The sequence below is a fragment of the Lepidochelys kempii genome, chromosome 15, assembly GCF_965140285.1.
Source record: "Lepidochelys kempii isolate rLepKem1 chromosome 15, rLepKem1.hap1, whole genome shotgun sequence".
Lineage (NCBI taxonomy): Eukaryota > Metazoa > Chordata > Testudines > Cheloniidae > Lepidochelys > Lepidochelys kempii.
The window spans coordinates 17,184,937-17,208,286 of record NC_136394.1 but is presented as its reverse complement, the minus strand read 5'-3'; the positions used below and the strand labels follow the sequence as shown (position 1 = coordinate 17,208,286).

The following is a 23,350-nucleotide window of genomic DNA, read 5'->3' as shown; positions in this document are numbered from 1 at the left end:
GGACTATAAGTGTTCAGTCAGGAAAAGGGAAGGAGTGGAGAGCTGCTGGAGACAGAAAGTGGTTCCTAGGAGAAGGCTGAAGGCAGGAGAGAAGAAAGAGAGGTTTGCTGGCTGGCATCTCTAAGCCAGCGATCCAGGGCTAGAGCATTAGCAGAGGGAGATGCCTGTTGACTCTAAGCCAAAGGCAAGGGCCAGAGAGGGTTGAAGGAAGGGAGAAGAGTAGCGGAGGAGCTTAGCAGATGATGTCTCTTTGCTGGAGAGCTGGACCCTGAGGAACAGTGAGGGGACTGTGGGAATGAGCGATGCTCCTCTAGCAAGAATGCTCCCAGCAGAGAGGCTATGGGAGTTCCCTCTAGGAACAGCAGAGTTGCACCCAAGAAGAAAGGGCTGGGATGACTGTCCTGGAAGAGGGATGGAGGAAGACAGATAAGGAGCCTGTGACAGATGACAATGAGGTATGGTGAGAACAAGAACTGTATGTACGGAGGTGATAGATATGGACTATGTTTCAGGATTTTTCTAAGACTATAAACAATGCCTCTCCTGGTAAGTAAGAGCCTGAAGTGGAGTCCTTCAGGTTACCCAAGAGGGCAACTGAGATTAAGGCTGTCCTGAGGGGGTGCCTGGTAGGAGGCCACTTGTTTACACCATGACATTCTTTTCCTCCCATCCCACCTTAGTGGGTATTGGACTGGGCCTTGAAAGAGAGAGACAAAAACATAACCCCATTGATGGAAGTGGGGATCAGGCCCTCAAGCTTTAGCCAGTAAGGGAAATACTAATTAGATTCGCAAAAAGAAAAGGAGTACTTGTGGCACCTTAGAGACTAACCAATTTATTTGAGCATGAGCTTTCGTGAGCTACAGCTCACTTCATCAGATGTTTACCGTGGAAACTGCAGCAGACTTTATATACACACAGAAATCATGAAACAATACCTCCTCCCACCCCACTGTCCTGCTGGTAATAGCTTATCTAAAGTGATCAACAGGTGGGCCATTTCCAGCACAAATCCAGGTTTTCTCACCCTCCACCCCCCCACACAAATTCACTCTCCTGCTGGTGCTAGCCCATCCAAAGTGACAACTCTTTACATAATCAAGTCGGGCTATTTCCTGCATAGATCAAGGTTTTCTCACATCCCCCCCACCCCCATACACACACAAACTCACTCTCCTGCTGGTAATAGCTCATCTAAACTGACCATTCTCCAGGTTTAAATCCAAGTTAAACCAGAACATCTGGGGGGGGGGGTAGGAAAAAACAAGAGGAAACAGGCTACCTTGCATAATGACTTAGCCACTCCCAGTCTCTATTTAAGCCTAAATTAATAGTATCCAATTTGCAAATGAATTCCAATTCAGCAGTTTCTCGCTGGAGTCTGGATTTGAAGTTTTTTTGTTTTAAGATAGCGACCTTCATGTCTGTGATTGCGTGACCAGAGAGATTGAAGTGTTCTCCGACTGGTTTATGAATGTTATAATTCTTGACATCTGATTTGTGTCCATTTATTCTTTTACGTAGAGACTGTCCAGTTTGACCAATGTACATGGCAGAGGGGCATTGCTGGCACATGATGGCATAGATCACATTGGTGGATGTGCAGGTGAACGAGCCTCTGATAGTGTGGCTGATGTTATTAGGCCCTGTGATGGTGTCCCCTGAATAGATATGTGGGCACAATTGGCAACGGGCTTTGTTGCAAGGATAAGTTCCTGGGTTAGTGGTTCTGTTGTGTGGTATGTGGTTGTTGGTGAGTATTTGCTTCAGGTTGCGGGGCTGTCTGTAGGCAAGGACTGGCCTGTCTCCCAAGACTTGTGAGAGTGTTGGGTCATCCTTTAGGATAGGTTGTAGATCCTTAATAATGCGTTGGAGGGGTTTTAGTTGGGGGCTGAAGGTGACGGCTAGTGGCGTTCTGTTATTTTCTTTGTTAGGCCTGTCCTGTAGCAGGTAACTTCTGGGAACTCTTCTGGCTCTATCAATCTGTTTCTTTACTTCTGCAGGTGGGTATTGTAGTTGTAAGAAAGCTTGACAGAGATCTTGTAGGTGTTTGTCTCTGTCTGAGGGGTTGGAGCAAATGCGGTTGTATCGCAGAGCTTGGCTGTAGACGTCTACGTCTACGTCTACAGCCAAGCTCTGCGATACAACCGCATTTGCTCCAACCCCTCAGACAGAGACAAACACCTACAAGATCTCTGTCAAGCTTTCTTACAACTACAATACCCACCTGCAGAAGTAAAGAAACAGATTGATAGAGCCAGAAGAGTTCCCAGAAGTTACCTGCTACAGGACAGGCCTAACAAAGAAAATAACAGAACGCCACTAGCCGTCACCTTCAGCCCCCAACTAAAACCCCTCCAACGCATTATTAAGGATCTACAACCTATCCTAAAGGATGACCCAACACTCTCACAAGTCTTGGGAGACAGGCCAGTCCTTGCCTACAGACAGCCCCGCAACCTGAAGCAAATACTCACCAACAACCACATACCACACAACAGAACCACTAACCCAGGAACTTATCCTTGCAACAAAGCCCGTTGCCAATTGTGCCCACATATCTATTCAGGGGACACCATCACAGGGCCTAATAACATCAGCCACACTATCAGAGGCTCGTTCACCTGCACATCCACCAATGTGATCTATGCCATCATGTGCCAGCAATGCCCCTCTGCCATGTACATTGGTCAAACTGGACAGTCTCTACGTAAAAGAATAAATGGACACAAATCAGATGTCAAGAATTATAACATTCATAAACCAGTCGGAGAACACTTCAATCTCTCTGGTCACGCAATCACAGACATGAAGGTCGCTATCTTAAAACAAAAAAACTTCAAATCCAGACTCCAGCGAGAAACTGCTGAATTGGAATTCATTTGCAAATTGGATACTATTAATTTAGGCTTAAATAGAGACTGGGAGTGGCTAAGTCATTATGCAAGGTAGCCTGTTTCCTCTTGTTTTTTCCTACCCCCCCCCCCCAGATGTTCTGGTTTAACTTGGATTTAAACCTGGAGAATGGTCAGTTTAGATGAGCTATTACCAGCAGGAGAGTGAGTTTGTGTGTGTATGGGGGTGGGGGGGATGTGAGAAAACCTTGATCTATGCAGGAAATAGCCCGACTTGATTATGTAAAGAGTTGTCACTTTGGATGGGCTAGCACCAGCAGGAGAGTGAATTTGTGTGGGGGGGTGGAGGGTGAGAAAACCTGGATTTGTGCTGGAAATGGCCCACCTGTTGATCACTTTAGATAAGCTATTACCAGCAGGACAGTGGGGTGGGAGGAGGTATTGTTTCATGATTTCTGTGTGTATATAAAGTCTGCTGCAGTTTCCACGGTAAACATCTGATGAAGTGAGCTGTAGCTCACGAAAGCTCATGCTCAAATAAATTGGTTAGTCTCTAAGGTGCCACAAGTACTCCTTTTCTTTTTGCGAATACAGACTAACACGGCTGTTCCTCTGAAACTAATTAGATTGCAAGCTCTTTGAGGGAAGGACTGAGTCTACCTGTCTGTGTGCACAGCATCTAGCATAGTGGGGCCCTGATCCTGATTGGGCAGATATGTTCTTGTAATACAAATTGTTCCTCATTCTTGACCTGCTCCAGCCCCTGGCCTCTCAAGTCATTATGACTCACATAATTAGTACATAAACTGAGACCTAGCATGGAGTTTTCAGCACAAAAGGAATGTTTTAGCTGAAGTTATTACTAACTGAAGATTGAGTTTAGGATAGAAACCACCTTTCAACTCACTAGACATTATTACTGTAACACTATAATGAAAAACAGCCTATGAACAGATTTATCTTAGCTGACAGCTTTCTATCATTTCTTTCAACTGTTGTTCTCACAGACAATGCCATAATTTAATTTAACTGGCAGTCAGTCCCTGACAATACCTTGATTGAATAGGATACTTAAAATAAGAGACAATGAATGGCAACCGTCCAGCCCCATGTTTTTGCTGGGAAAAAAGTCTTCTCTCTCTTTTTTAAATTCCAAAGGGGTGGGGGAGTTGTCTGTGGGCAGAGATATTGATAGGATTGAATTTGGCTGGTTCAATCCTCTGGGGGGTTTTTTGTTTTGTTTTTAAAAATTGATTCCTCAAGGACCCACAGTTAACTGCAAGTTATCCTCATAAGCTCTGTTAAAAAAGTGCCAAAAGTTTTTCTTCCTTTTTATTAAAGGAGTATAAGACATAAGTTTTCTGGTAATGGGAATCATGTATTCATGGACAACAGTGAACAGGAGTGTTATGCACTGCTAGAGTGTTTCAACAACTTCTTTCCATTCCTGTCTCATATTTAAAGGGTCTTTGTTGAGCTTCGGCTGCATACTGCACTAGTACATGAGACACACTGGATCTGAGAGTTTTTAATTATAAAAAAAGAAACCAACAACAACAAGACAAATACTGAATTTTAGGATGTTCACAACTGAGCCTTCCATAATTTAAACAGCAAGCCACCCTCGGTCAATTAAGGAACATTATTTACAGACTCCAAAAGAGAGCCTAGTCCCATCTATCCTTAATAGAAAGACATTTTTCACAACATAGGAAGTCAATGAAGAGGAAATACATGATTGAAAGGAATATGTCTTTGCTCTCCCAACTGTCATGCTAATTGCATACAGTCCAACTACCTCACGACAAGTATTCCTTCCACTATTCTCCCAGATGCCTTATCTGCTTTATTTTCACATAGTTTGGAAAAAAATATTCAGCAAAATGGACAAAAAGGGTGGAGACAATCTTGAGATTTGTATGCAGTATAAAAATATAAAGTTAAGAACATTAACAAAAACACACCCAAAAGTTTTAAAAGTGAGAAGAGCTGGAAAGTTCAGCTTGCCCTGAGGAAGGCTGAGCATTGTCCTCCCTGTTTTTGTTGGGCAACTGTTACACTATAAAGTGAGAGAACTTATTTGCACTTGGTGCACTTATTAAAACTTGTCATGTGAGTTGAGAGATTTTGCAGTCTTTCAAGAGGCAAAGGATTTTAAAGACGTGTCCTTATTACCAAAAGTGACACATAGGTTCTTGTACAACAGAAGACTGTCCATAAAACACCAAGTTAAAAAAAATTATTAACTGGCTGGCTCAGGGACAAACCAATACCCCTGTTTCAGAGTTGAGGCCAGATTCTGATCCCTGCTCCAGGCTAGAAGAATGATGGCAAGGGTCCTTTTCCCCCTTTACCCAGTGTGAGTCTATGAGACTAGCATTATTCTATACCAAAACATGCCAGCTAATTTGAAGAACAGTATTGATAACACAGAAGGAAGTCCCTTCCAGTCCTCAGATGAAGAATAGTCCATATGTGGTAGCAGGTGAGTTAGAACGGGGGGAAACTGGCAGGGATCACTGGGACTTGTTTTGGAAGAATGGGGAAGCCCACTCAGGGAAGTCAAGGGGTATAAAATACTTTAAGACAGCTGTCAGATTTCCATCAGCAGCAAGAGCAAGAACTGTCACAGTTTTCATTCAGTGTACTGCCAGCTCATTATTTGGCTTAGTCAATCAACAAGCCTATTGATGGTGGATTGTTCGTAACTACTCTTCATTTTATAAAGAAGCTTCAGTCTCTCCATTAGCTGATTTGTAGAGTTTATTTTGATCAATAAAACAGTAAATTCTGTTACAATATAAGAACATTTAGCTGTTTGTACCAAGCCACTGCCCAACACAAGACTCAAATAAAAATGAATGGCACGAAACAGATCTTTATCTTTAAATAGCAGCAAGACAGTAGGTTTTTTCCCCTTGTAGTTTTTGTAATGCATTGTATTGTTATTTAAAGGGACATCATTTTTCAACTCTTCACTTAAATACCTTTCTAGAAGATGTAAACTGTTTTCCATATTAAGTTTGCTCGTTTGACAAGAGTCTCTCTCTCTCTCTCTCTCTCACCCTACCCCATTTCTAATGGAGTTTGAAATTAACAGGCCTTTTACTTGCTGCTTTTGTGAACTATTGATACCCAGCTCCTAAAACAGAAAGTCTGTTAACTTGGGCTACATCTTGCTGGCTCTGAAACAGAGCAGCATAAACTTCTGTAGGTCCTACATAGTTATTTTTATTTCATTCCTTAGACAGCTGTGGATTTAAAAATAAAGTTTTAGAATCAAGAACACTTTTGGAACAATTGAAGTCCAGTTCCTCTTCAGTGCAGTGAGGAGACTTATTCCTTTAAAAAATAAATTCAGTGCAAAATGCAACTGAAGAATTTTAGTATTTTCTTTGGTCAGAATTCATAATACACTTGCTGCACATTGTGCTGGGCAATTTAGACCCAAAATTTAAGTAGAAACAATGGGTTTAAAAAATAATTTGTATAAATGTTATTTTAAAAATTTCAGCAGAGACTGCTGGATTAAGATGAAGTTCAATGCTGCAGTAGCATGCTGCAGAAAAAAAAACAGAATAAAAGTAATGACTATAGAAAGTAAAAGTTACTCATTGTTGTAGTGCCCAGGAAAACTACATCTTTAACCTCTTTGTGGCTTTCTTGAGGGCACCCCATTTAAATCTCAGGCTAACAGGAATTCACTATGATCACTTTAGCTACTCTGACTTTAGTTCAGCACCTGTTCTGTTCTCTCAGGGGCAGTGAGAAGGTTAACCAGTGATCAGCCAGCATTCATAAAGCAAAGTATTAGTTATTCACAAAAAAAGCACAAGAGAAAACATATGTTAAGAACAATATGAAAGTCTAGCTTGCATGCAAATGCAACTTGCCCAGTATCACCCAGCCATCTTCCATACGAAGACCTTGTCAAGTTTGCAAGTACTTCAAGTACTCTTGCTGGGCCTGTCCTTCTGGTCAGTCTCACGTCAATCCTTGATTCGGGAGAGAGTGAGCTCCCTCCATATAATATAGCAACCATTATGGCTAATAGCATTAAACTACAAAAAATGATGTTGAAGAAAGCTAATATGGCTGTTATAATACCGACCTCCTTATCTTTTACAGTAACACAATCTAGGGAAGCGTAGGAACTCATGAGGGACCCTTCCACTGCAGTGATGCCATCTGTATTCCAGAGACACCACTAATCCAGGCGACTCACTCTGATCAGAAGTGCCTTTACAATAACTTAAATGGACATAATAGTTCAGGGAGATCAGATTCTGAAGTAGAGAGAAGCAATGCTGAAGATATTTGGAAATCTTTCCATACATACAGGATCTAGACTGGACAGGCTTAATAGGGGAAGTTTGAACTCTGATGCAAATGGTATCCGTTGCAGTGTTATCAGTTTAGTTATTAAAGCATTTTTACTGCTCTTTAATAGCAGTTAATACTCATACTGTTATGACACTCAAGACATTACAACATACAGCTTTTTCTGAACAAATAGTTGGAGGAGGGGCAGTCAATGGATAAGGCAGCTGACAGACTCAAGATTAACCTAGTTCATGAGGGAAAATTTCACAAACAGAGCTATCAAAATATAATATCATCCAAGCCTAATGGTGCCTTACTTACTAACTTGTGACTCAGGTGACAATTCAGATTCAGGTCATTAGATCTGGACAAGAAATGACCTCCTTGACTCCAAGCAGAGTGGAAGTTGCAACTAGCACAGAGACAGACAGGCTAATGCACAGAGGAACTGGGTGTCTTGTGTCAAAGAATCGAATATTTTATTGGCTGAAGAAAGTGAAAGTCTGGTTGTTTACTGAGGAACAAAAGAGGATGTGGGCAAAAGGTCTAAGCAGAAGTTTTAAAGAAGCTAGACATTTACACAGTTGGTCTGATATTGTAAACAAAATATGGGGGGGAAGAATCTAATTATCCAAATTTGTACATTTAAATGAATACATTGGGGTCTCATCTAAATGTGCGACAGTTACAGCTTTCTACAAATGTTTAAGATTAATAGGGACAACCCTGTGAACGCTAACTATGACATCAATAGGACTACTTACATGCCTAAAATATCAAATTTACCAAAACCCACAAATGTACACACTTTTTTGGAAGTGCTTTTTAAAAAATATATAAACATACCACTTACCAAAAGAGATAAGAAATTTAAGTTACATTTGAAAAATGAACTTTTCTACATACCATTCTACTTTACAATCGTCTTCAATGCAGCTGGCTTATTGCACATCTTGCAATATGCATATCCTGAAGTACCACTATAGATCAGTTACTGCCCCAGCTGAACATCTGATATTTCAAAAAACAAGTCTACTACTATGAATAGAACCTAATCATATTTAGATAGAAAGTTATCCATTTAGGCAATTAGATCATAATGTGATCACGGACAGGGGATGCAATTGCATTGCTTCCTGATATCACAACACATATCACTGCTTGTAATCTTTAAGAATTCATGTTGCTTTATGCAAACACATTTTTCATAAATTGGGATTCACATGTATTAAAGAATTGTATTTTCCAGTTCATTTTTGTATGATATCTTGTGAAGGCTAAAAGTCCAGCTGTAACATGGGAATGGGGGGGAAGGAGGAGAATGCTTCTAGAGAGGAAAGATGAAGGGTAATTTCCCTGAGCTCTCTATGTTGTAGCAGCATGTTTTGAGGACTGTTACATTAGGTTGCTTTACTCCTCAAGACACTATTCTTTTAGCAGACTCAAAGTGAAAGAAAATTTTATTCAAATTATTTCAGAGAATATATCGGTATAAATAGAACAGGAAATTCTGGAGACAGAGGAACTAATTTTTCTTAAACGTCCAGAAGAAAATCCAAAGAACTCTGATTAAACAAATATGCTCATTAATCTTAATACTAGAACATTTTTCCTCCAGATGTCTTGAGGAAAGCCCCAAAAGGCTCAACATACTTTCTCAGGCAGCTACAAGGAGATACAATGTCAACTGGCCATCCAATTTCTCAAAACACCTTTTAGGGAATCCCAAGTCCACCCACCTTCTACCATTCAGTGAATTAGAGTACATTTCCTCCCAATCTCAAGAGGCATACCCTTTGTCTAGCCACGAACTGAACTCCAGGGAAGTTATTCCAGTTCTAGGTGTTCAGGTAAAGGCCTTATCCATTTTCTTTTGTCACGTTCAAGTTAACAAATATGTCAGAGGAGTTTCTACAGCAATCAAGGATGAGGGGTGGAGAAGTCGGAAAAGAATCCTCCACTAGTTGCAGCAGAGCCATGTCCAGAATGTTACTGCCATCAATTGCACTGAAACAGGCTCTGGGTCTGCTCAGCTAGACCTCCTCCTAACCCAGCAGCAGTAATAACAGGCTGATCTGCATGGACTTTAATCTACTTGCTACGTCACTATCTGAAAATGCATGCATCCGAAGAAGTGAGCTGTAGCTCACGAAAGCTTATGCTCAAATAAATTTGTTAGTCTAAGGTGCCACAAGTACTCCTTTTCTTTTTCCCCAATACCGATTCCCTCTGAGACACCCAGTCTTTATTTGTTCTGTTCTTGCAGGCAGGGCAATGAAACAAACAGAAATATTCATCACTGTGTTTTCCAGATCTTGGAGGCACAGAACTGGTGTGAACCATTAGTTTAGTACTTATATTACTTGCATTTATTTTTACAAATTTAGATGGGCTTTTTATGTTCCTCTGGGCTCCATTTAGGAGGCCAAATCAAGAGATCTAGCCTACAAAGTGTTTTAGCTCTCTAAAATTACTTCTTCAGGCACAACAGGTATGTCTACACAGTGAAGAAATGGGCTTGGGCTCCAGTCCAAGCTCTAGGACCCTGCAGGGTGAGAGGGTTCCAGAGCTTGGGCTCCAGCCTGGGCCCGGAAGTCTACACAGCAGTGAAACAACCCCACAGCCCGAGCCCCATGAACCTGAGTCAGCTGGCATGGGCTAACCGTGAGTTTTTCTTTCCTGTGTAGACACACGCAAAGAGCCTGTGGGGAAAAAAGCAGGTATACAGATTTATTTGCTCAAAATAATTTCAGATATCAATTAAAACACAATCCAGACCACAAGCTACTTATCAATAAAACGTTTAAGGGCTTTGAACTAAAGTTACAAGACAATTATGGAAGCATAGGGTATGAAAATAAGGAATCAATACTCAAGTTTCAATACAGAACTACAGAGCTGAGACGTGTGGCTGAGAGCCTTGAAAAGCAACTCAGTTAAGGAATGTGACTTTCATCAGGCAAGTGGTGTAAGGGGAGGGAGTTCTAAATAGTAGGAAAGACAGAAGTTGAGGTATTGCTTTCAGGATGGATTATAACAATTTTGGTAAGCAATGAATTCCAGTCTGACACACAGCTATATCAAGATGCATGATTTATTATATTAAGAGGTAGTATGAATGATCTTGATATATTACTGCTCTGCAACCTTCCAACTCAGATTGACCAGGCACCTGCCCCACATATACTTTAATCATGTTTAATGGGAGATTTTATAGTGATGTACAATAGATACTGGAAGTGTGTACTAAGACAGGAGACTGCCTATACCTGTTTGGAGCGGGGGATGAGGCACAGATGATAAAACTGGTTTCAGCAGACGACACAGGTTAGGCCCCCTCACCTGTAAGCATTTTAGGGCTGAGTTCTAGTCTATATTTTTACAGCTACTAGTAAGTTCTGGATGTTATCTGAAATAAAGTAATAAAGACAGGATTTTAATGGAATTAAAAAAATTGTTCCCTGTAAGTGAAGAAGGGCTTGTCTAAGTTATAGCAGCCACATTTTTAGATCAGGAAAACAAACCTTCGTTCTGCCATAAGGTGCCACCGGACTCCTTGTTGATTCTGCCATATGGGAACTGACGATCTCTTAAAAATAGATCCGAGGCTTAGTTCAATGTAACAAAGATTTTGTACTATCTGACTGGGTTAGTGTTTAGTACCTTTCATTGCTATATTTTAAACCAGACTACTGCTGCTTCCTCTCTCAATTTCTTAGTATTTAGTCTCTTGTGGTATCACCATTCCACTAGTTATCCCATCACAGACCTGCCACCTTGACTGGAAGCTAGTTTGTAATTTAAGACTATGAAAAAAATAAATAAATCTTACTTTTGTCACTAAATACAGCAGATGAAACTACACATATGCAGGGAGCAGAAATGCTGAGTAAGATTCCATTGAGAAGTTAGATAGCCCAGAGTGTCTCAAGGTGGATACCCAAACGTCAGCAGACACATGAAAAACTGACTGTGCATGGTCACAAGTCTGATGGAGCTGGCGTCAGAACTCGGCGGTTCTAAGCTCCCTGTCTGGTGTGCTACCACATTATCTTCCATAGACTGGCCCAATTTTTTCCTCCAGCAGTGGGACAAAAACGGGAAGATACTTGCAGCCAGATCCCATAGCAGGCACTACAAGTTGAAGGCCACCCAGAAGCATATTTCCCAGCTTCACTCAAAAAATAAAGGAAAACATGAAACTGATGCCTCACTGTGCAGCACAAAATCATTCTCCAGTTTGTGGGGAGAACTTAATGGGAAAAGGTTAACCAAAATAAAGATACAACGATGAGGCTGACATATTCTCTTCTAACAAAAATCTTAAGTATTTGCGCTGTTTGATATGTTTAATATGACAAGACCCATTATTGCTAGAGAATGAATGAATATTAAAAAGTTGAAGATGGCCCTTCAAGGTCTTCAGTGTAAATAAAGAGAGAATGAGTTTATCTGGCTCTAATCTCACTATCTTTAGTGAGCAAAAGAAAAGATATCAAGGTCGAAGTGAAAGCAAAAGACTTCTGCAGCTGCAATAGAATTTCATTCTACCACTGAACTCAGTTATTACTAAACAGACAAAAACAGCTAGTCTGAAACAAGAGTTGCAAATATTCCGCAATTAAGTATTCTGCTTCAAAATGCACTGCTGATTCTGAAAGTGACACTAGAGTGACAATGCAGGTAACTGGCATTCTCATGCTAATCATTACTCTGTGATGATCACGGAGTCCGACAGCATAGTTTGCTGTTCTGTTATAAGGGGTCTGTTAAAATGCATGCTCTGCAAAGGCAGGGTGTGTGCACGGGAGGAGGGGTGCACTTAAAAAGGTAAATGCACAATATATGTATTCTCTTTTCATTTGGTTGAGCACCATTTGGCTGATTAGGAACAATTAGCTCACAAATTTGACATAAACCCATCTTGCTCTGAAGAACTGTCAATAGAAATGTCTGAAATATGAAGCCATTTTTTATGCATTTTGATTTTGTAAACGAACCATCATAAACAACATCTGTCAGTTACCACTGCAATGTCAACCACTACAAACCGATCTGAAACTGTTCTTTACTCTACATACTAATGCACAGCTAAAGCTCATTAGTCACTAGATTCTGATGTTGTTGTGGCACATAAAACTAACAGAGTCTATTTTACTCATACTTTTGAACTTGCCTCAACTGACCACTATATCACTAGGCCAAGGAAGAATCTATTTGTCTCTATTTTCTTTCAGTGCCATTCTTGGTGGAGTGAGAATGCACACTGAAATGTAATTCAGACACTATAAAAGTATGTTCTATTTGACAAGTCAAAGATTCAAAAACGTTTATTAACTTTCAACCAAGGAAGCCCTTCTCACAGCTGCCTTATGTTTGAGCCATTTCAATAATTCCCCTTTGCATTCTTCTCATGTAGCATGTAATCCTTTTGTGCAGCTATCTGACAGCAGTTTCAATTGCATTTGGCTAGAGCCCAGTGGCTTGCACAGAGATGAACTGGACAAGATAGATCTGAGTTGTTTTTATAAAAAACAACAACGCTATGTTTTAAGCCACAGAAATATGACGACACCATGGTAAAGCAAACGAGCTGCGTTTGAAAATATTTCTCCCATCTCAAGACAGTTTATTGAACAGAATGTGCTGGGGTCAATACAGACTAGCTTAACATGTTCAAATTCAGTATAGAGAAGAGCACCATTTGAGCACCATTTTCAAACACAGATCATTTTTCAAAGGTTTACAGGACCTTTGACTTTACTGCCCCTCAGTAATCCTAATGTCTTCAGTAACTTTTTAAAAAAAGAGTGGAAATATAAAGAAAAAAACTGTCAATCTTGGCAGGTGAGCTCTCTGACCTACTTTGACAGTAGTCTAGTTTTCATCCATACTCTGGGTGTTTGTTTTTTAAACTAATCTTTTCCCAATAAGAGAAAAATTCTGCCTTCTAAGACTTACAAACTGGGGCACACAAACCAATTTGCTTGTACTACCTTTTCTGGCATTTGTCAATCATTTGTCTAGAAATATTGATTAAAAAAATCCACACAAATTCTCCTTTAAGTCAAGAGTTAAAAGAAAAGGATAGCCTACTGCTGAGGTAGAACATTTTAAGTCACTGATAATAGTAAATTAAACTAATTTAAACAATACACATTGATATTAGCACTTAAAAAGATGCAGTTAAAAAGCAACTCTCTTCATAAATATTGTTTTCAAATTAAACCACAACGTTGGTTACATCATATAAGGGTAACAATGAAAATATTTTTATGCTATGTATAAAAGACAAAGCAAGATAAAATATTCACATTTGATATTTTAGGCATTTACCAACAAAAGCTCAGTTCATAGTCACAACCCAGATTTCCCTGAAGTTCCTGTTTTTCACCCTTTTTTCCAGCTGGAATAAAGGATGAACAGATCAAATGACATGCCTTGGGGAGTAGGAGTGAGGCAAAATGAAGGATGTGTGTGTCTATATTGTTTTTATTCATTATGCTTCCCACCAGTGCAACTACATTGGTGATAGCAACAGTGAGTACTCTACTGTAGACAAGTAGGTATCCGAGAGCTGAACTTATTCCTCTATTCTAAACTCTGGAGAATGTGACATCCATCTAGGTATTGTTTAGGTAATGCATCAAAATACTCAAAAGACCAATTACTTGGCAAACCTTGTCATTTCCAACAATATGCAAAAAGCACTGAATCTAACTAGGAATAGAATGAGGTTTCCCATTTAGAAGAGTCAGATTTTCAAAGAAACAGAGTTCATTTGTAACAGATAAGAGAAAGCAAGGTGTTCCAGTCCAGTATTTTGGAAGAAATTGTCCCATTACCAAATCTCTTACTGTTCGGAGTATTTCTGGACAGAATGGTAAGTGGTTGTCAATAATCACCAGTAATTTATGGAGAACTACACATTAGTCCACATGCATTAAACTGGTTTCAGAGTAACAGCCGTGTTAGTCTGTATTCGCAAAAAGAAAAGGAGTACTTGTGGCACCTTAGAGACTAACCAATTTATTTGAGCACAAGCTTTCGTGAGCTACAGCTCACTTCATCGGATGCATACCGTGGAAACTGCAGCAGACTTTATATACACACAGAGAATATGAAACAATACCTCCTCCCACCCCACTGTCCTGCTGGTAATAGCTTATCTAAAGTGATCATCAAGTTGGGCCATTTCCAGCACAAATCCAGGTTTTCTCACCCTCCACCCCCCCCCCCACACACACAAATTCACTCTCCTGCTGGTGATAGCCCATCCAAAGTGACAACTCTCTACACAATGTGCATGATAATCAAGTTGGGCCATTTCCTGCACAAATCCAGGTTCTCTCACCCCCCTCCCAAAAACCATACACACAAACTCACTCTCCTGCTGGTAATAGCTCATCCAAACTGACCACTCTCCAAGTTTAAATCCAAGTTAAACCAGAACATCTGGGGGGGGGGGGGGTAGGAAAAAACAAGAGGAAACAGGCTACCTTGCATAATGACTTAGCCACTCCCAGTCTCTATTTAAGCCTAAATTAATAGTATCCAATTTGCAAATGAATTCCAATTCAGCAGTTTCTCGCTGGAGTCTGGATTTGAAGTTTTTTTTGTTTTAAGATAGCGACCTTCATGTCTGTGATTGCGTGACCAGAGAGATTGAAGTGTTCTCTGACTGGTTTATGAATGTTATAATTCTTGACATCTGATTTGTGTCCATTTATTCTTTTACGTAGAGACTGTCCAGTTTTACCAATGTAAATGGCAGAGGGGCATTGCTGGCACATGATGGCATATATCACATTGGTGGATGTGCAGGTGAACGAGCCTCTGATAGTGTGGCTGATGTTATTAGGCCCTGTGATGGTGTCCCCGAATAGATATGTGGGCACAATTGGCAACGGGCTTTGTTGCAAGGATAAGTTCCTGGGTTAGTGGTTCTGTTGTGTGGTATGTGGTTGTTGGTGAGTATTTGCTTCAGGTTGCGGGGCTGTCTGTAGGCAAGGACTGGCCTGTCTCCCAAGATTTGTGAGAGTGTTGGGTCATCCTTTAGGATAGGTTGTAGATCCTTAATAATGCGTTGGAGGGGTTTTAGTTGGGGGCTGAAGGTGACGGCTAGTGGCGTTCTGTTATTTTCTTTGTTAGGCCTGTCCTGTAGAGGTAACTTCTGGGAACTCTTCTGGCTCTATCAATCTGTTTCTTTACTTCAGCAGGTGGGTATTGTAGTTGTAAGAAAGCTTGACAGAGATCTTGTAGGTGTTTGTCTCTGTCTGAGGGGTTGGAGCAAATGCGGTTGTATCACAGAGCTTGGCTGTAGACGATGGATCGTGTGGTGTGGTCAGGGTGAAAGCTGGAGGCATGTAGGTAGGAATAGCGGTCAGTAGGTTTCCGGTATAGGGTGGTGTTTATGTGACCATCATTTATTAGCACTGTAGTGTCCAGGAAGTGGATCTCTTGTGTGGACTGGACCAGGCTGAGGTTGATGGTGGGATGGAAATTGTTGAAATCATGGTGGAATTCCTCAAGGGCTTCTTTTCCATGGGTCCAGATGATGAAGATGTCATCAATATAGCGCAAGTAGAGTAGGGGCGTTAGGGGACGAGAGCTGAGGAAGCGTTGTTCTAAATCAGCCATAAAAATGTTGGCATACTGTGGGGCCATGCGGGTACCCATAGCAGTGCCGCTGATCTGAAGGTATACATTGTCCCCAAATGTGAAATAGTTATGGGTAAGGACAAAGTCACAAAGTTCAGCCACCAGGTTAGCCGTGACATTATCGGGGATAGTGTTCTTGACGGCTTGTAGTCCATCTTTGTGTGGAATGTTGGTGTAGAGGGCTTCTACATCCATAGTGGCCAGGATGGTGTTATCAGGAAGATCACCGATGGATTGAAGTTTCCTCAGGAAGTCAGTGGTGTCTCGAAGGTAGCTGGGAGTGCTGGTAGCGTAGGGCCTGAGGAGGGAGTCTACATAGCCAGACAATCCTGCTGTCAGGGTGCCAATGCCTGAGATGATGGGGCGCCCAGGATTTCCAGGTTTATGGATCTTGGGTAGTAGATAGAATCTCCCAGGTCGGGGTTCCAGGGGTGTGTGTGTGCGGATTTGATCTTGTGCTTTTTCAGGAAGTTTCTTGAGCAAATGCTGTAGTTGCTTTTGGTAACTCTCAGTGGGATCATAGGGTAATGGCTTGTAGAAACTTGTGTTGGAGAGCTGCCGAGCAGCCTCTTGTTCATATTCCGACCTATTCATGACGACAACAGCACCTCCTTTGTCAGCCTTTTTGATTATGATGTCAGAGTTGTTTCTGAGGCTTTGGATGGCATTGCGTTCCGCATGGCTGAGGTTATGGGGCAAGTGATGCTGCTTTTCCACAATTTCAGCCCGTGCACGTCGGCGGAAGCACTATGTAGAAGTCCAGTCTGCTGTTTCGACCTTCAGGAGGAGTCCACCTAGAATTCCTCTTTCTGTAGTGTTGGTAGGGAGACCTCTGTGGATTAGTATGTTGTTCAGAGGTATTTTGGAAATATTCCTTGAGTCGGAGACGTCGAAAATAGGATTCTACGTCACCACAGAACTGTATCATGTTCGTGGGGGTGGAGGGGCAGAAGGAGAACTTGGATTTAAACTTGGAGAGTGGTCAGTTTGGATGAGCTATTACCAGCAGGATAGTGAGTGTGTGTGTGTGGTTTTTGGGAGGGGGGTGAGGGAACCTGGATTTGTGCAGGAAATGGCCCACCTTGATTATCATGCACATTGTGTAGAGAGTTGTCACTTTGGATGGGCTATCACCAGCAGGAGAGTGAATTTGTGTGGCGGGGGGGGTGGAGGGTGAGAAAACCTGGATTTGTGCTGGAAATGGCCCAACTTGATGATCACTTTAGATAAGCTATTACCAGCAGGACAGTGGGGTGGGAGGAGGTATTGTTTCATATTCTCTGTGTGTATATAAAGTCTGCTGCAGTTTCCACGGTATGCATCCGATGAAGTGAGCTGTAGCTCACGAAAGCTCATACTCAAATAAATTGGTTAGTCTCTAAGGTGCCACAAGTACTCCTTTTCTTTATGCATTAAACTGTTTGTGAAACCAAGCAGTGAGGGATTTGGGTTTGGTGTGAATGCAGGTGGTTCCCTAAACGGACATCTAAAAAGTGGTCTGAAAAATTAAAGTTGGAAAGCCACTGAATTAGCATCATGGGAAACAATCCAGTTTCTTCTTCTTTCTTGTCATTTCCCTATTCTGGGTCAGCAACATTTATAGCCTTCTTCTAAAACACATGATCATATGCCAGATTGATCTCTCTGAGGTCAGCTGCTATCCAGTCCACATACCGAGTCTTTGGTCTCCTTCCATCCGTGATCATTTCAAGAGCCATCCTACAGATATAGCTTTCAGATCTCTACTGGATATGCCCATAGCACAATAGCCTAGCCTCCCTCAGCTTGTCTTAAACTGGAGCAACCTGCATTAGGCCTCTCACAACTTCATTTTATTTCCTATCACAGAGCATTTGACCATCTCAACATCTTCATTTACATGATGGAAAGATTACTAGAAACAATCCAGTTTATTGTACAGATTTCCATGGAGAAGGCCTAAATTCCCTCAAGTTTGCAAGTGTTCAGATCTCAGAGGGTGTCTTATTTAGGTACCTCTCAAATCATTAAACTAAATATAATTTCTCAACAATTTAAGTAACTAAAGATATTTAATAAGGAGCAACTATAAGAACGGCCATAGTGGATCAGACCACAGGCTCATCTAGCCCAGTATCCTGTCTTCCAACAGTGGCCAATGCCAGGTGTCCCAGGGGAAAGGAATAGAACAGGTAATCATCAAGTGATCCATCCCTGTCACCCATTCCCAGCTTCTGGCAAACAGAGGCTAGGGACACCATCCCTGCCCATCCCAGCTAATAGCCATTGATGAACCTATCCTCCAGGAACTTATCTAGTTCTTTTTTGAACCCTGTTATATTCTTGGCCCTCACAACATGCCCTGGCAAGGAGTTCCACAGACTGACTGTGCGTTGTGTGAAAAAATACTTCCTTTTGTTTGTTTTAAACCTGCTGCCTATTAATTTCATTTGGTGACACCCCCCCCCCCGACCCTCTGTTCTTGTGTTAAGAGGAGTAAACAACACATCCTTATTTACTTTCTCCACACCGGTCATGATTTTATAGATCTCTATCGTATCCTCCCCCTTAGTCGTCTCTTTTCCAAGCTGAAAAGTCCCAGTCTTATTATACTCTCCTCATATCCAACCTGTTCCATACCCCAATCATTTTTGTTGTCCTTTTCTGAACCTCTTCTGATTTCAATACATCTTTTTTGAGATGGGGCAACCACATCTGCACGCAGTATTCAAGATGTGGGCATACCATGGATTCATATAGAGGCAATATGATATTTTATATTTATTATATATCCCTTAATGATTTCCAACATTCTGTTCATTTTTTTGACTGCCGCTGCACGAGTGGATGTTTACAGAGAACTATCCACAATGACTCCAAGATCTCTTTCTTGAGTGGTAACTACTAATTTAGACCCCATCATTTTATATTTATAGCTGGGATGATTTTTCCAATAGTGGGCTTAGTTATTGGATGCCTTGTTATCAAGGAAACAGAATGTCTATTCCATGAGAGAATGTGTTGTTGATCACTGGTTTTATTTCGCAAGTTCCCTGCTTACAAGAGTCAGCAATAAAGTGGAAAAAAACAAAAAATACAAGAACAGAAGCCACATCAGCAGCCTTCCAGATTGCTCAAGAGTTGGAAAAACACAGCAGTTGGCCCCTTCACAATTTTATCAAAACAGGGGAAAAAGTCAGCCTTCCACTGAAGACCAAATTAGCTGCACAAAGCAAGAGACTGCCACTGAAAAGACTGTGGTGCATAAAATGTGTGTAATGCTCCTTTACGTAAACATTAATACTTTCCATCTTCAGCCAACTGATCCCTCCAGGACTACCTATCCTACAGGAGTAAGTCCACATCATACTGCCTCTCCCGCACTCCAAGAAGGCAAAGCGTAACAAACCCAACCTGTAGGCACAGAGCATATAAAAAATTGGCAGCCAAGGATGGGAGAAAGCTCTCTTGCTCCCATTTCTCAAGAATGCTGCCAATCCTCCTCCACTAATTAACCTTATGTTTCTGGAGAGCGGCAGTCTCCTTCACCAGATTTTTTTGCCCCTCCTTTTGGCAGGACTGATTGTTTAAATTTTCAGTTTATCCCACTCCTTTGTTTTCTTCCTCCTTGAAGAACAGAAATCCGAAGGAGCTTGTTTTGGGAGACGGATCCTTGAAGATTTCTCCCTCCAGTCACATATCAGATAAAAGAGAAACAGCCCCATAGTACAGCTTTGGGATTAAAAAAGCAATAGATCACAAAATACTTAATTAATTCACGGACACATCCCAGTCAACCTCAGATCCATAATCCTGATTGCCAGTAAAGTTAATCTAGCAAAGGGAAGGGAATGATCATAGGGGACTGCATGATGCTTAGTTAGTCCATTTATCTAGTGGTTAGAGCAGAGGCCTAGATTATATTTCCAAATTAGGTTAGACAGACATTTTAACTGCTCTGTGTATCAGTTTCTCTCTCTGTAAACTGGAGATGACTTCTAATACAGACCCAATCTTTGTAAAACACAAGAGTCTCAGATGAAGTGTCTAAATTATGCTGTATTCCACAAACAGTGTCAAGGGTATTGTCAAGGTTCCTTCCCCACTCTGAACTCTAGGGTACAGATGTGGGGACCTGCATGAAAGACCTCCTAAACTTATTCTTACCAGCTTAGGTTAAAGACTTCCCCAAGGTACAAACTGTGCCTTGTCCTTGAACCCTATGCTGCCACCACCAAGCGTGTTAAACAAAGAACACGGAAAGAGCCCACTGGGAGACGTCTTCCCCCAAAATATCTCCCCAAGCCCTACACCCCCTTTCCTGGGGAAGGCTTGATAAAAATCCTCACCAATTTGCATAGGTGAACACAGACTCAAACCCTTGGATCTTAAGAACAGTGAAAAAAAAAAATCAATCAGGTTCTTAAAAGAAAAATTTTAATTAAAAAAAAAGGTAAAAAAGAATCACCTCTGTAAAATCAGGATGGTAAATACCTTACAGGGAAATCAGATTCAAAACATAGAGAATCCCTCTAGGCAAAACCTTAAGTTACAAAAAGACACAAAAACAGGAATATACATTCCATCCAACATAGCTTATTTTACCAGCCATTAAACAAAAGGAAATCAACACATTTCTAGCTAGCTTACTTACTAACTAACAGTTGTAAGGCTGCATTCCTGAACTGTTCCTGGCAAAAGCATCACACAGACAGACGAACCCTTTGTTCCCCCACCTCCAGCTTTGAAAGTATCTTGTCTCCTCATTGGTCATCTTAGCTTCTTAACCCTTTACAGGTGAAAGAGTTTTGCCTCTGGCCAGGAGGGATTTTATAGCACTGTATACAGAAAGGTGGTTACCCTTCCCTTTATATATATGACAGGTATGCTCCCCAATCCCTCAGAATCAGTAGTATGCTCTGCTCATGGAGTACAAGAAGGCCTTAGCACATCCATGGACTAGGAACTGTGCAAAGAAGATCCTTTAACCTGGAAAGGCCCCTTAAACAGTTCAGCAGCGTACTTTCTATCTTAATAAATGTGTTGAGTTTAATGCTAACAAGATAAAACCTTGGAATTTTTGTGTGCATGCACACATGATTTTTCTTAGGTGCCATATAGCAGAACAGAGCACACTTATCCAAAACATGAGAGTGTAATGAGAAGTTATCAGGCTACATTACGCTACAGTATTTGACAGCAAAAATAATAAGCGTCTAGTATTTTAGACAATAAAAATGGGACAATTTGCCTTTGTGCCTCATACCACATGCTCCAACGTAACTCTCAGCAGACCCATAACAATAGCATTTATAGTCTATGAAAGCCTAATAAAAGTACTAGGTGGCCACAGTATCCATAGGAAGACTGGGGTTTTGCCACTGTAAGTTTTCTAAAATCCACTAATGCAACTAAAAGTAACTTACAGTTTCGTTACTATAGAAATGCAGAGATCCAGAAAGAGTTTTGTTTAACCTTTATATCACAGCTGCTATAAGAGTTACCAGCTTTCTGATACAGCAGTCTGGCCACACTTGTTTTGTGTCAGTCAATGGTGTAAGGGTCAATCGGTAAGACTTTGACCCTCATCATAAACCTGTATTTATTTATGTTGCCAACATGGTTGAGTTTGCTAACATCTGAGAAGATAATTTCCTCTACTTCCTTTTCTTAAAAAGGAAGAATATCCTGTTTTATATTAAGTCACAATATAATAAAAATTACTATAAAATAATCAACTGTTCCTTTTACAGAAGTAGGTGTTAAATTAGTTTGAGCTCAGCATAACGAAGCGACAGCATAAAATCTGCCCTTGGCTGGAACTCAAACCTCTGATTATCTACCACTAATAGGGCAAGATTACAGATTTTAATAATCACTCCAATAGTTTGATTTTCACAGTGGTTGTGTCTTTTTCAGTAAGAGTCCAAATGTCTTTCACTTATCTCTACGCATACTGCCAGAGTAGTGGCTGGATTTAATATATTTTTGCCATCTGTCCTAAAGATATGAGATGACCAAGACGTTGCCAACTCATGACTTTACCATGTGTCAATATTTGTTGTTTCTTAAAACCCCAGATCCTGGATTCATATAATTAAGTGAGAATTGCCATTTTTAATTTAGAAAAAAATTTCTAGCCCTCATGGTTGCAGAGAAGTTTGGAAATATAATCTATCTGTACACAAATAGCTCAAAAAAATCAAAAGAGCCCAAACATTATTATTGGCTTAAAATCCAGAAATGTAAGAAAACCTCATGGTGATTTTTTGGGGCCTGACTCATGATTTTTGAACACTTGGAATTGGCAATGTTAGATAAACTTGGAAGTGGCTATTCAAAATAATGACCTACCTGAAAGGAGTAATATGCCTGCATCTCACCTTTAGTTAATTTTAAGATTCCCCTCCAACTTCCCAAATACTACTTTTCGCATAAAGTTGTAATGCTGATGAAAGGTTTTGTCTCAAAAAAGCAGTGCTCTGGTTATGGTAGGCTCTCTCCCCTTCCTCTTTCCCTCCCCCACCCCGAAGCTCATCACAGTTTGTGTACTGTAATCATTTTCTCCTCCAGATTTTCCTTTTAATCTGAATATTTTAAAAACACTCTCTTATATATTTCAGGAGTCCAATTCAATCAAAATAGGTCATCAACAAACTAATACAATTCATGCAAAGACAACAGATTTCTGATTACTTGTGTATCAAACAAATCTTGTAATTATGCTAGATTTCCAGGTAGGAGTGATAATATTGCTATTCCATTTCCATAGTTACTCTTATACAATTACATAGCCAAACTTACTTGGAAGCTTGCTGTTATGTCCATTACTACTTTTACTGTGTCCTTACATATGTCAACATTTTATTAGTATTTGTTGACTATTCATGAACATTTAGAATTAATGGTTTTCTGCTCCCTGTTGGCATTTTGTAACATCATTTGTACATGCCATCTCAAGAACAATGCCAGACATACTCAGAACCACCACTCCGATTCTCTGCGCACAATATGCCTATTAATTTCAGTTTTGGCTATGCTGCTGCTGACATTCTCTTGGGTGCCTGAGAAAGGGCATGCACCAAAGTAGAAACTGACTATGAGAAGTGCTTTCAAGGGCACCAAAAACTGAAAAGAAAATATTTATCCCTTATTCTTTCATGCATAATAATCAGAGGTTACTATTACAAAATTTATTTTAATTGGATGCTGTATGATTGGATCCTTTTGCTGAACTGAGGTAATAATTTGATCCAAAAATGTTATTGACTGATGAGGCTCATGGGACACTTCAGAACTATACTTACACGAGCTACTAAGCAAAAAGATATTGGAGTATCCACACTGAAGTAATGTTGATGCCTGTTAAGTAGTTTAAAATGTTATTAAAGGCAAACAACATGATTCAGCAATGGACGATGAACTACTTAGCAAATAATTATGTCTCAGAACATTATTATACCATCATTCACGCAGGTATTATACTGTCATTCACTCTAAGACCATAGAATGGTATGTCAAAACAATAACAT

At 40.6% G+C, this 23,350-nt stretch overlaps 1 protein-coding gene across 3 annotated transcripts in view; it reads right to left on the bottom strand.

Moving 5' to 3' along the window:
* Nucleotides 1-23,350, bottom strand: part of TANGO2 (transport and golgi organization 2 homolog) — a 90,736-nt gene that overhangs the window by 65,496 nt on the left and 1,890 nt on the right. Inside the window, exon 1 of one of the 3 annotated variants that reach the window (XM_073313207.1) lies at nucleotides 10,448-10,666. The exons of the other annotated variants lie outside the window; for them this stretch is intronic. The gene's annotated coding sequence lies outside the window, so the exon portion shown is untranslated. Of the gene's footprint in view, nucleotides 1-10,447; nucleotides 10,667-23,350 lie in introns of those variants that run through there. 3 annotated transcript variants of the gene reach the window in all.